Source organism: Triticum urartu, unplaced genomic scaffold (genome assembly GCF_056163025.1).
Source record: "Triticum urartu cultivar PI428250 unplaced genomic scaffold, HENAU_Tu73 scaffold2, whole genome shotgun sequence".
Lineage (NCBI taxonomy): Eukaryota > Viridiplantae > Streptophyta > Magnoliopsida > Poales > Poaceae > Triticum > Triticum urartu.
In genome coordinates this window covers 15,591,861-15,604,367 of record NW_028260368.1, presented here as the reverse complement: position 1 = coordinate 15,604,367, position 12,507 = coordinate 15,591,861, and the positions used below count along the sequence as shown (strand labels likewise).

The window sequence follows — 12,507 nt, the reverse complement described above, 5'->3', positions numbered from 1 at the left end:
AAAGTAGTATTTGCGGTGAATCCCCCAGTTAAGTAGTCATGCATTACAATAGGAACCCCTAATTCTCTTGCAAATACAGCTCTCTTAATCATTTCTTCACATGTACCCGCAGTCGCATTCAAGTAATGCCCCTTGATTTCACCGGTTTCGGCCTGTGATTTATAAATAGCTTCGGCACAAAAGACAAAACGGTCTCTCCAGCGCATAAATGGTTGTGAGTTTACGTTTTCATCATCTTTGGTAAAATCAAGTCCACCACGTAGACACTCATAACACGCTCTACCATAATTTTTTGCGGATAATCCCAATTTTGGTTTAATAGTACATCCCAATAAAGGACGACCGTACTTGTTCAACTTATCTCTTTCAACTTGGATACCATGAGGCGGGCCTTGGAAAGTTTTTGAATAAGTAGGGGGAATTCGTAGATCCTCCAAACGTAGAGCACGTAGGGCTTTGAAACCAAATACGTTACCTACAATGGAAGTAAACATGTTAGTAACGGAACCCTCTTCAAATAGGTCTAATGGATAAGCTACATAACAGATCCATTGGTTGTCTTCCCCAGCAACAGGCTCGATGTGATAGCATCGTCCTTTGTAACGATCAAGACTGGTAAGTCCATCAGTCCAAACAGTTGTCCATGTACCAGTAGAAGATTCGGCAGCTACTGCAGCCCCTGCTTCTTCGGGCGGAACCCCAGGCTGAGGACTTACTCGGAATGCTGCCAAGATATCAGTATCCTTAGTTTCATACTCTGGGGTGTAGTAAGTCAATTTATAATCTTTAACACCAGCTTGAAATCCAACACCTGCTTTAGTTTCTGTTTGTGGTGACATAAGTCCCTCCCTATAACTCTTGAATTAAGAATTCTCACAATAACAGGGTCTACTCGATGTTAATTAGGCGTAAATGAAACTTTAGCAAAAATCTCGTAAAACAAAAAGGATATTCAATTAATATAATATCAACTCATTAAAGAAAATTGAGGGCATGCTTAGGTTAATGAATATGTTTCATTCATATATAATGCGTACACCCTGTGTATGTTCTATCCTATAGGAATTCCAATATAGGAATTCGATAGGAATTGAGTTGTTGTTATGGTAAGTTAACACGGTTCGTTATTAAACCATGGATTTGATTTACCAAATCCATAATTATTGTATACTCTTTGATAGATATAGCGCAACCCAAATTAATTCCTAATCCTTATTTTACAAGTTCTTAATAGTTCTCTTTTCTTATTTTGAATGCAAATACCTAACTAAATACTAATAAAATTCTTTGTTGACAGCAATCTATGCTTCACAGTAGTATATATTTTGTATATCGAAGTCCTAGATAGGAAAGTAGAGTAGGCACAGATCCTCCACAAAAGGCAAAATGTATATGAAAAAAAAGATTGATTGAACTTTCCAATGGACTCATTCCATGAGTAAACGATTGAATGGGATTCGCTTGGGCAACGAAATCAAGTCCTGGTCCCCTTTTCTCTCTTATTGAATTAACTAATTCATTTCCTTTTTACTTTTGGATTTTTTTTGATTTGATTTGGCATTATTCAACAATAAAAAAAGAAAAATTTCGACAAATTCCTTTTTTTTAATTATGTGATAATTATGAGAACCAATCCTACTACTTCTCCTCCCGGGGTTTCCACAATTGAAGAAAAAAGTACAGGTCGTATCGATCAAATTATTGGACCCGTGCTGGATGTCACTTTTCCCCCAGGCAAGTTACCTTATATTTATAACGCTTTGGTAGTCCAGAGTAGAGACACTGCCGATAAGCAAATTAATGTGACTTGTGAGGTACAACAATTATTAGGAAATAATCGAGTTAGAGCTGTAGCTATGAGTGCTACGGACGGGTTGATGAGAGGAATGGAAGTGATTGACACGGGAGCTCCTCTCAGTGTTCCGGTCGGTGGAGCTACTCTCGGACGAATTTTCAACGTTCTTGGGGAGCCTGTTGACAATTTGGGTCCTGTAGATAGTAGTGCAACGTTCCCTATTCATAGATCTGCGCCTGCCTTTATCGAGTTAGATACGAAATTATCCATCTTTGAAACAGGTATTAAGGTCGTCGATCTTTTAGCTCCTTATCGACGTGGAGGAAAAATAGGACTATTTGGGGGGGCTGGAGTAGGTAAAACAGTACTGATCATGGAATTAATCAATAACATTGCTAAAGCTCATGGGGGCGTATCCGTATTCGGTGGAGTAGGGGAACGGACTCGTGAAGGAAATGATCTTTATATGGAAATGAAGGAATCCGGAGTAATTAATGAAAAAAATATTGAGGAATCAAAGGTAGCTCTAGTCTATGGCCAAATGAATGAACCACCGGGAGCTCGTATGAGAGTTGGTTTAACTGCCCTAACTATGGCGGAATATTTCCGAGATGTTAATAAGCAAGACGTGCTTTTATTTATCGATAATATCTTTCGTTTTGTTCAAGCAGGATCAGAGGTATCCGCTTTATTAGGGAGAATGCCCTCCGCAGTGGGTTATCAACCTACTCTTAGTACAGAAATGGGTTCTTTGCAAGAAAGAATTGCTTCTACTAAAAAGGGATCTATAACTTCGATTCAAGCAGTTTATGTACCTGCAGACGATTTGACCGACCCTGCCCCTGCCACAACATTTGCACATTTGGATGCTACTACCGTACTTTCCAGAGGATTAGCTTCCAAGGGTATTTATCCAGCAGTAGATCCTTTAGATTCAACCTCGACTATGTTACAGCCTCGGATCGTTGGCAACGAACATTATGAAACTGCGCAAAGAGTTAAGGAAACTTTACAACGTTACAAAGAACTTCAGGACATTATCGCAATTCTTGGCTTGGATGAATTATCGGAAGAGGATCGTTTAACTGTAGCAAGAGCAAGAAAAATTGAGCGTTTCTTATCACAACCGTTCTTTGTGGCAGAAGTTTTTACTGGTTCTCCAGGAAAGTATGTTGCTCTTGCGGAAACTATTAGGGGATTTCAACTAATCCTTTCCGGAGAATTAGACGGCCTACCTGAACAGGCTTTTTATTTGGTGGGTAACATCGATGAAGCTAGCACGAAAGCTATAACCTTAGAAGAGGAGAACAAATCGAAGAAATGAAATTAAATCTTTATGTACTGACTCCTAAGCGAATTATTTGGGATTGTGAAGTGAAAGAAATCATTTTATCCACTAATAGTGGCCAAATTGGCGTATTACCAAACCACGCCCCCATTAACACAGCAGTAGATATGGGTCCTTTGAGAATACGCCTCCTCAACGACCAATGGTTAACAGCGATTCTGTGGAGCGGTTTTGCGAGAATAGTTAATAATGAGATCATCATTTTAGGAAATGATGCGGAACTGGGTAGTGATATTGATCCGGAAGAAGCTCAAAAGGCACTTGAAATAGCCGAAGCTAACTTGAGTAAAGCTGAGGGTACGAAAGATTTGGTTGAAGCGAAGCTCGCTCTCAGACGAGCTAGGATACGAATCGAGGCTGTCAATTGGATTCCCCCATCCAATTGAAGACAATCCAGTGGTTTATAGTTGATACAAAGAAAAAGGGAAGAGGGGTAGAAAAAGTTATTAGATAGCGAAGCGAAGTAAGTCCAATGCTATCTAGTAATTTTTCTACCTACTTACCTACTATTGGATTTGAACCAATGACTCCCGCCGTATGAAAGCAATACTCTAACCACTGAGTTAAGTAGGCAATTTATCACCACAAAGGAAGACCCATTACTTCGATCGATTATATATTGAATCCCTTTTCTAAGCAATACCGCTCTGTTATTGGTCTGTTATATACTAAATACTAAACTAAATACTAAACAGATACAGATCAAAGGGGTATCCTCTGGCATTAGAAAATATTCATCTTGACAAGAAATTATCTATATGTTAAGATATCTCTGATAAGGGCTATAGCTCAGTTCGGTAGAGCAACTCGTTTACACGTGCGCCAATGCTTTTCAAAGGAGCTTATTATGCAATGAACATAATCGATCTTATTGCAAAATCAATGTCTTACTTCATAGATTCGAGAGAATAGGAGAACAGTAGCCTGACAAACAGTCGGTTCAGTCCGATTCAGGTGCCAATTCAGGTGCCTAATCAAATAGAACCCTTATGGATTTGCTAGTTGATAAGGTAAATATCCAGCCCACTAAATGCTAGGCGTAATGAGGATAAGGGCCTCCAAAAAACTTCTTTTCGTTCTATGAACTTTAAGGTGTATGAAGTCTCATAGTTAACTCTTGCAGTGGAACGATAGAGACTCCATTTCACTTAGGTTGATTTAATTTAGACCGGAGGCAGACCTAAGTCAAGGTAATCCTCCTTTGAAACACTTTGGTATTGCTCCTAGATAGATCATAATACAAAAAATCAATCAGAGCACAGGGAGCCATCTCATTATCTTTCCGTAAAGAAAAACTATGGTGGACTAACTGATCTTTAAATCAGTTTATGAAAGAGCCCAATGCAAAAAAATGCATGTTGGGTCTTTGAAACAGTTCAAATCATTTCGATAATAATCCGTTTGATCTGTTTTACCGAGAAGGTCTACGGTTCGAATCCGTATAGCCCTAATATGCCCTTTTTTAGATTTTAGGATCTCTATCCTATGTTTTCTTTAGTTTAGTATAGTTTTCATTTTCTCATTAGTATTTGTTTATAGACTGGATAGGCGCCTGCGACATAGAATAGAGATAAAAGCATTACCAAAGGCTCATTCATCGAAAATCAAAATCATACAGACAGGAAAAGAAAAACGAATTTCTATCAAATCAATAGAAGAAAGGATCCTTTCCCTGATTTGAATCCCGTCCTCCTTCAAATAGGATATCTCTAGACTTCCCTATAATAACTGCAATGATTTTATCCATTTTGCGAATTCCTACTTTGTTTTAAGTATATTTATTACTTTGTTTATAGATACATTATGTAAATTGATCAACTTTAAATAGAAAAAATAAAGTAAAGAGTAAATAAGAAAACAGAATATTCTGTCTCATAGTTCTGAAATAGAGTTCTTTATTTTTATTTTATAGTATTACTTCTCATTAATTATACTGCATAGATTAGTCCTACTATCTTAATTAGGTTCTAATTTAGTAGTATTCTCATTTTTATTTAATAGTCTCTTATTATTTTATTATTAAATATTAAATAAAGGATAGAGCTATTCTTTTTTCTAGAGATTCTAGAGAAAGCGAGACAAAGTGAAACGAGAAAGTTTTCTTTATATAAGAATTAGATCTACATACACCATATCTAAATAGAATGGAAATCCAAAAGAAAGGGAGTTGGGATTCCATTGGATGAATCTTTAAAGAAGATGCAGCACAGAGGAAACAAAGGCTAAACTTAAACTAAGCGCTTTTGTTTGAACAAAAAAGATTCTTGTTTCACCGAGGAAAAGAGAGAAGTTCTGGATAAATTGACAATGCTGAATTGAATTGACTAATTTAAGTTCCGCCTATTCCACATTAATGGGAGTACATTATGTTTCTGCTTCACGAATATGATATTTTTTGGACATTTCTAATAATAGCAAGCCTTATTCCTATTTTGGCATTTTCGATTTCAGGACTTTTAGCCCCGGTTAGTGAAGGACCAGAGAAGCTTTCTAGTTATGAATCGGGTATAGAACCCATGGGAGGGGCTTGGGTACAATTCCGAATACGCTATTATATGTTTGCGCTCGTTTTTGTTGTTTTTGATGTGGAAACCGTCTTTCTATACCCTTGGGCAATGAGTTTCGACGTATTGGGTGTATCCGTTTTTATCGAAGCTTTGATTTTCGTGCTTATCTTAGTTGTTGGTTTAGTTTATGCATGGCGAAAAGGAGCCTTGGAATGGTCTTAACTGAATATTTAGACAAAAAAAAAGAAGGAAAAGATTCTATTGAGACAGTTATGAATTTGATTGAGTTTCCCTTACTTGACCAAACAAGTTCCAATTCTGTTATTTCAACTACACCAAATGATCTTTCGAATTGGTCAAGACTCTCCAGTTTATGGCCCCTTCTATACGGTACCAGTTGTTGTTTCATTGAATTTGCTTCATTAATAGGCTCACGATTCGACTTTGATCGTTATGGATTGGTACCAAGATCAAGTCCTAGGCAAGCAGACCTAATTTTAACAGCCGGTACGGTAACAATGAAAATGGCTCCCTCTTTAGTGAGATTATACGAGCAAATGCCTGAACCAAAATACGTCATTGCTATGGGAGCCTGTACTATTACAGGGGGAATGTTCAGTACGGATTCCTATAGTACTGTTCGGGGAGTTGATAAGTTAATTCCTGTGGATGTCTACTTGCCGGGCTGCCCACCTAAACCGGAGGCAGTTATAGATGCCCTAACAAAACTTCGTAAGAAGATATCGCGAGAAATAGTTGAGTATCTCAAAATAAAAATAGATGTTTTACTACCAGTCACAAGCTTTATGTTAGGCGCAGTACTCATACAGGAACTTATGAGCAAGAATTGCTCTATCAATCACCATCTACATTAGATATATCTTCTGAAACTTTTTTCAAATCCAAAAGTTCAGTACCTTCCTACAAATTAGTGAATTAGGAGAGGGGCTCTTTTGTGTAGAAAAATAAAAAGCAGGGCAATCTTTCAAACTTGCATCCGAAATGTGAAATATTTATACAAAGAGGGAGAGATGAAGACAATGCAGCAGGGTTGGTTATCTAATTGGCTAGTCAAACATGAGGTGGTTCATAGATCTTTGGGCTTTGATCACCGAGGAATAGAGACTTTACAAATAAAAGCAGGGGATTGGGATTCCATTGCTGTCATTTTATATGTATATGGTTACAATTATTTACGCTCCCAATGTGCTTATGATGTAGCACCCGGTGGATCTTTAGCTAGCGTGTATCATCTTACGAGAATACAATATGGTATAGATAATCCAGAAGAAGTCTGCATAAAAGTCTTTGCCCAAAAGGATAATCCTAGAATTCCGTCTGTCTTCTGGATTTGGAGAAGTGCCGATTTTCAAGAACGCGAATCTTATGATATGGTGGGAATCTCTTATGATAATCATCCGCGCCTTAAACGTATCCTAATGCCTGAAAGTTGGATAGGCTGGCCCTTACGTAAGGATTATATAACCCCCAATTTTTATGAAATACAAGATGCTCATTGAATGATAAGAAATTCATGCTCACTTATACAACACAACTCCAGATTTTATTCAAGTCAAGGAATATTTTTAGGTTCTTTTCCTAGATGAAACGGAATACCTATTTATAATTAATTCCTAATTATACAAAAGCATTCCAGATAGACTGAGCAAAAAAAGGGTTTCATTTGGATTCCCCTATTTTGAAAATCGCATATTAATTTCCTTCATATGAACAGAAAAATAGGATGACTCAAAGAAGTTCTCTACCAGGAACTTTGTACCGCGCACATTACTTAGCACAACTAGGAAAATAAGATAAGATAAAGATAAGCAAGACTAAAAAAATATTCGTCGGAATAGCGGAATACAAAATTAAGAAACGCAAAAAAATAAAGGGGAATCTCACCCCCTTCTTTATCATAAAGAAAAGATATATTTTAAAACTTCTTTAAAAAGAAAAAGAAGTGCCTCTATATTTATATTATAGATTTATCCACTTAGATGAATAAATATTATTAATGAATATGTATCACAATCCATCTCGAGGTATTTGGATCAATACCTATTCGGTGGATCTTTTTTTTTTTTTTCTCTGCCAGGAACCAGATTTGAACTGGTGACACGAGGATTTTCAGTCCTCTGCTCTACCAACTGAGCTATCCTGACCTTTTCTTGTGCATCATCCTAGTAGAGTATTTGTATCTATGTCAATTAAAAGGACTAAAAATTAATTAAAGTATTTCAAATTTTAAATTTGAAAATGGGGGGGGTAGTCCTATGCATTGTGCATGGTTTACTTAAATAAAACTTAAAAATAGAGTGAATAACCAAGATTTCTTGCCGATACTCTAATAAAAAAGAAATCTATTCAATGAATAGGATAAGATCCATTGAGTTCTCTTCGCATTCCTTTGTGAAAGAGTAGAATGAGAAAGCTAATGAATCTTAAACCCATTGCATTGATAAAAAGAAAAAAAAGTGCATTGATAAAAAGAAAAAAAAAAAGAGGATAAATAATAATAATATAGTATAGTTAGGGAATAAAAGAGGATTTGGGGATAGAGGGACTTGAACCCTCACAACTTATAAAGTCGACGGATTTTCCTTTTACTAGAAATTTCATTGTTGTCAGTATTGACATGTAGAATGGGACTCTCTCTTTGTCCTCGTCCGATTAATCCACTTTTTTAAAGATCTCGAAAACTTTGAATTTTAATTGAAGAATTTGATTATTCAATATTCGATTGGAGTGGATTCACAATAATGAAAAAAAAAAATTATGATATGAGTTTTTTATTTCATAATCATTATCATTTCTAATTTCATTTTTAAAAAAGATAAAGAACCTATATTATAATTAGAATATAATATGAGTTCTGTGATTAATCGTTTGCTATGTCAGTATCTATACGTGTTTATTAAATGTATAAGGTATAAAACCCCTCTTTCTCTAATTTAGAACTAGAAGGAATTCCACTAACAACACAACGTAATTAACTCGATTCGTTAGAACAGCTTCCATTGAGTCTCTGCACCTATCCTTTTCCTTTGTATTCTAGTTCGAGAACCCCTTGTTTTCTCAAAACACGGATTTGGCTCAGGATTGCCCTTTTTTAATTCCAGGGTTTCTCTGAATTTGGAAGTTACCACTTAGCAGGTTTCCATACCAAGGCTCAATACAATCAAGTCCGTAGCGTCTACCGATTTCGCCATATCCCCATTTCCCTCTTCTTTGAGACCAGGATTCCTTGTGTAATTTCATCCATCTCTTAGTTTTTTTTTTGAATCATTGAGTTCATCACTCAACGTAGTCTAGCAGTTCAGTTCGACTCTATTTGAGAGACCTCGCTTGCTTATTGCAATTCAGAATTGAATTGATTCTATCCTTGATGTATTTGCAATTCAATCCGAATCAATATATCCAAAAGTTTTTATCTCCCCCACCTCCCGTCTTACTTTTTTATAGTATTCAAAATTATACTATAACGCTTGATATTTATTCTTTTTTTCTAATCAGAATTAGCAATTTTATTTACTCTGACTCTATGTTCCCCTTAGTGAAATATTAATCCTCAAATTATTAACAAATAATAAAGTCTATAATGATCGAATGAAAATACCAATAAATTCTATAATTTTATTTTTTAATATCCTATAGTTAAGCATATCAAGCTAACTTTATCTTTAAGAAGTTTTAGTATTTTTTTATTTTTATAAGTATAACTTCAAATTTAGAACTAGTTAATAGCTAAGATTAATAACTAATATCTGAGATTTTACGGATTTCCTATACTATACCTATTTCTATTTGTTACACTATTTCCGTTATGTAAGCCCACTTAGCTCAGAGGTTAGAGCATCGCATTTGTAATGCGAGGGTCATCGGTTCAAATCCGATAGTCGGCTTTTTTTTCTCTATCGATGTTCTACGAACAAGAATCTCTTTTTTTCCGAATTAAATGGAGAATCCAGGATCTTTTATGTTTTTTACCTTACAATTTTGCTAGATACAAAACAATAAAATAAATAATATATATACAAAAAAAAAAGATTTTGATGAAATTCCATTTTTTGGGGTACTTTAGTTGATTTTACTCTGTTTATCCTGTAGTTTAATTCAGTTTTAATTTCGATGTATTCTGTAATGTAAATACAATGAATTAATTGTGTAAAATGAAATTTCAATAAAATTAAAAAAAGGAGTCTTCATGTCCCGTTATCGAGGACCTCGTTTAAAAAAAATACGCCGTCTGGGAGCTTTACCAGGACTCACTAGAAAAACACCTAAATCCGGAAGTAATCTTAAAAAAAAAATTCAATTCTGGGAAAAAGGAGCAATATCGTATTCGTCTTCAAGAAAAAACAGAAATTGCGTTTTCATTATGGTCTGACAGAACGACAATTACTTAGATATGTACATATCGCTGGAAAAGCAAAAAGGTCAACAGGCCAGGTTTTACTACAATTACTTGAAATGCGTTTGGATAATATCCTTTTTCGATTGGGTATGGCTTCAACCATTCCTGGGGCCCGCCAATTAGTCAACCATAGACATATTTTAGTTAATGGTCCGTATAGTCAATATACCAAGTTTTCGTTGCAAACCCCGAGGATATTATTACTACGAAAGATAACCAAAGATCAAAGGTCTGGTTCAAAATTATATTGCTTCATCGGACCCGGGGAAATTGCCAAAGCATTTGGCGATTGACACGTTGGAATATAAGGACTAGTAAATAAAATCCTAGATAGGAAGTGGGTCGGTCTCAAAATAAATGAGTTGTTAGTTGTAGAATATTACTCTCGTCAGACTTGAACTTAACGAAAAAAGGAAGGTTCATAGAATTTTCTTCCCCTTCCCCTTTCCCCGAACTAAATCGCCCTAAGACCATTACCATTAATTTGTATTTTCCCATCAACTAGCTAAAATTGATTAACCCTAGGATTAGGATCCTTTTTTCTTTTGTCCTCTATGTGTATTTTACATACCACAGTAATTTGCTATAGAGAATTTCTAATTTCTATTAAATCAAAATAAGATAATATAAGATATTATATTATTGCTGGAAAAAATTGTTATTTGATTTGATACATTGTGATCCTTAACGTTGATGAATTAAGAAAAACGGAAAGGAGAGGGATTCGAACCCTCGGTAAACAAAAGTCTACATAGCAGTTCCAATGCTACGCCTTGAACCGCTCGGCCATCTCTCCTACATAACTTATTATGGAAAAATAAACTGAGTGAATAGCGAGTTTTCTTATTCCTGCAGTACAGGTACAACCGCAACCACTCGGGGGTTCCATAGTTCTATTTGGAAAAATTCCTTTTGATCTAAGTGGAAGGATACAGGATTTTTTACTAGAAATTGCGCTCGCTATAAAATATAAGTTTTAATTTGGGTTTTCCCGCAACTAAAGAAAAAAGAAAATGGAAGAATTCTTCTTATTGCATAATAAAATAAAGAAACCTTAGAATTCCGTTTGCATAAGATACGCTACACCATACTATCGAAATCAAAATAGGGTATGAGACAATTAATAACTTTGAAAACACGAAATAGTTGATAACATAAGTTGTTGTTCAGAAATAGGAAGTGGAATGAAATCCAGTCTTAGTCAAATATTTCATATCTCTTCGTGTCCAAGCAGAAGGAAAAGGATACAATTTGAGCTGAGCGGAAAATCCATATCTCTCTTATCCATTTAAAGCATATGGATTTAGAGTAGAGCATATGGATCAATTCCTATTTATAATTATAAGAATCGAAATGTGTTTTGTTTTTATGTTATTTTGTGAAGGAATGAAAACAATTCTATATAGAATGGGTTGGGAATTATGCCTAGATCCCGTGGAAATGGAAATTTCATTGATAAGGACCTCCTCAATTGTAGCCAATATTTTATTGCGAATAATTCCGACAACCTCAGGAGAAAAAAAAGGCATTTACTTATTATAGAGATGGTGCGATTTGACTCTTTTTTTTTGCTTTTTTTTAGCCCTACCTATACCTCAGTCTTACGAAAGAAAGAGAGGGGGGTTGGCATAGAGAGAACCAAATTTGTAAAGCAAACAAACCCACGCTTCGGGAAGGTGAGGCGAACTAACAATTCCTTCCGTCGTGTATCCTCGATTGATGCGGCTTCAGATACTTCAATTGTAGATTTGAGTATTGAGCGAAAGGTTACACCTACAGGATATGGTAGGGTATGGATTACAGGGGCCAATCCTACTCTATTAGTATCCGTAGGCAGCATAGGGGAGAAAAGCACTACACCTAGAAATAGGAATCAACAAGAGAAAAACTTTGTTAGAAATTACCCCTTTCCTGATCGGTATCAGGGCTGGGAAGAATGGTTGGGATAACAAACAACCATCAGGTTTGTACTTTGGATACCCCTATAACCATCAAAGATCGTTGAAGTAGCTAATTCCTCTAAATAGGAGGCGTTGAGAACAAAGAAATTATTGGAGCTATCGTTTTCCTCTAGCATTATAGAATTCATTGGTGTTAAGAAAAACCTCGGTGTTAAGAAAAACCTCTTGTGGGAAGGTTGGCTAGAGATTTCTTGGAAAAATACCAGCCCCTTTCGGTTCATAATGAGACGGGACTAATTCTATTTTGATTCTATAGATTATTTCGCTTAGTACTATTATGTACAGAAGGGAGGAGCCGTATGAGATGAAAACCTCATGTACGGTTTTGGAACGGAGATTTTTTGAATAGAATGAACGACCGTAACGGATGTTGGCTCAATCCGAAGGAAATTATGCGGAAGCTTTGCAAAATTATTATGAAGCTACGCGACTAGAAATCGATCCCTATGATCGAAGTTATATACTCTATAACATAGGCC

General features: G+C 35.8%; 1 long non-coding RNA gene and 2 other non-coding genes across 3 annotated transcripts in view; 1 reads left to right on the top strand and 2 right to left on the bottom strand.

Annotated features, from left to right (window-relative positions):
• Nucleotides 1–11,615, bottom strand: part of LOC147953670 (uncharacterized) — a 93,502-nt gene extending 81,887 nt beyond the window's left edge. The window contains exon 1 of the long non-coding RNA XR_015613675.1: nt 11,576–11,615. This is a non-coding gene — a long non-coding RNA (uncharacterized LOC147953670). The remainder of the gene's footprint in view (nt 1–11,575) is intronic.
• TRNAF-GAA (transfer RNA phenylalanine (anticodon GAA)) lies at nt 7,743–7,815 on the bottom strand. The gene has a single exon. It is a non-coding gene; the product is annotated as a tRNA-Phe (tRNA).
• On the top strand, nt 9,483–9,555 carry TRNAT-UGU (transfer RNA threonine (anticodon UGU)). The gene has a single exon. It is a non-coding gene; the product is annotated as a tRNA-Thr (tRNA).
• Nucleotides 11,616–12,507: the final 892 nt, after the last annotated feature.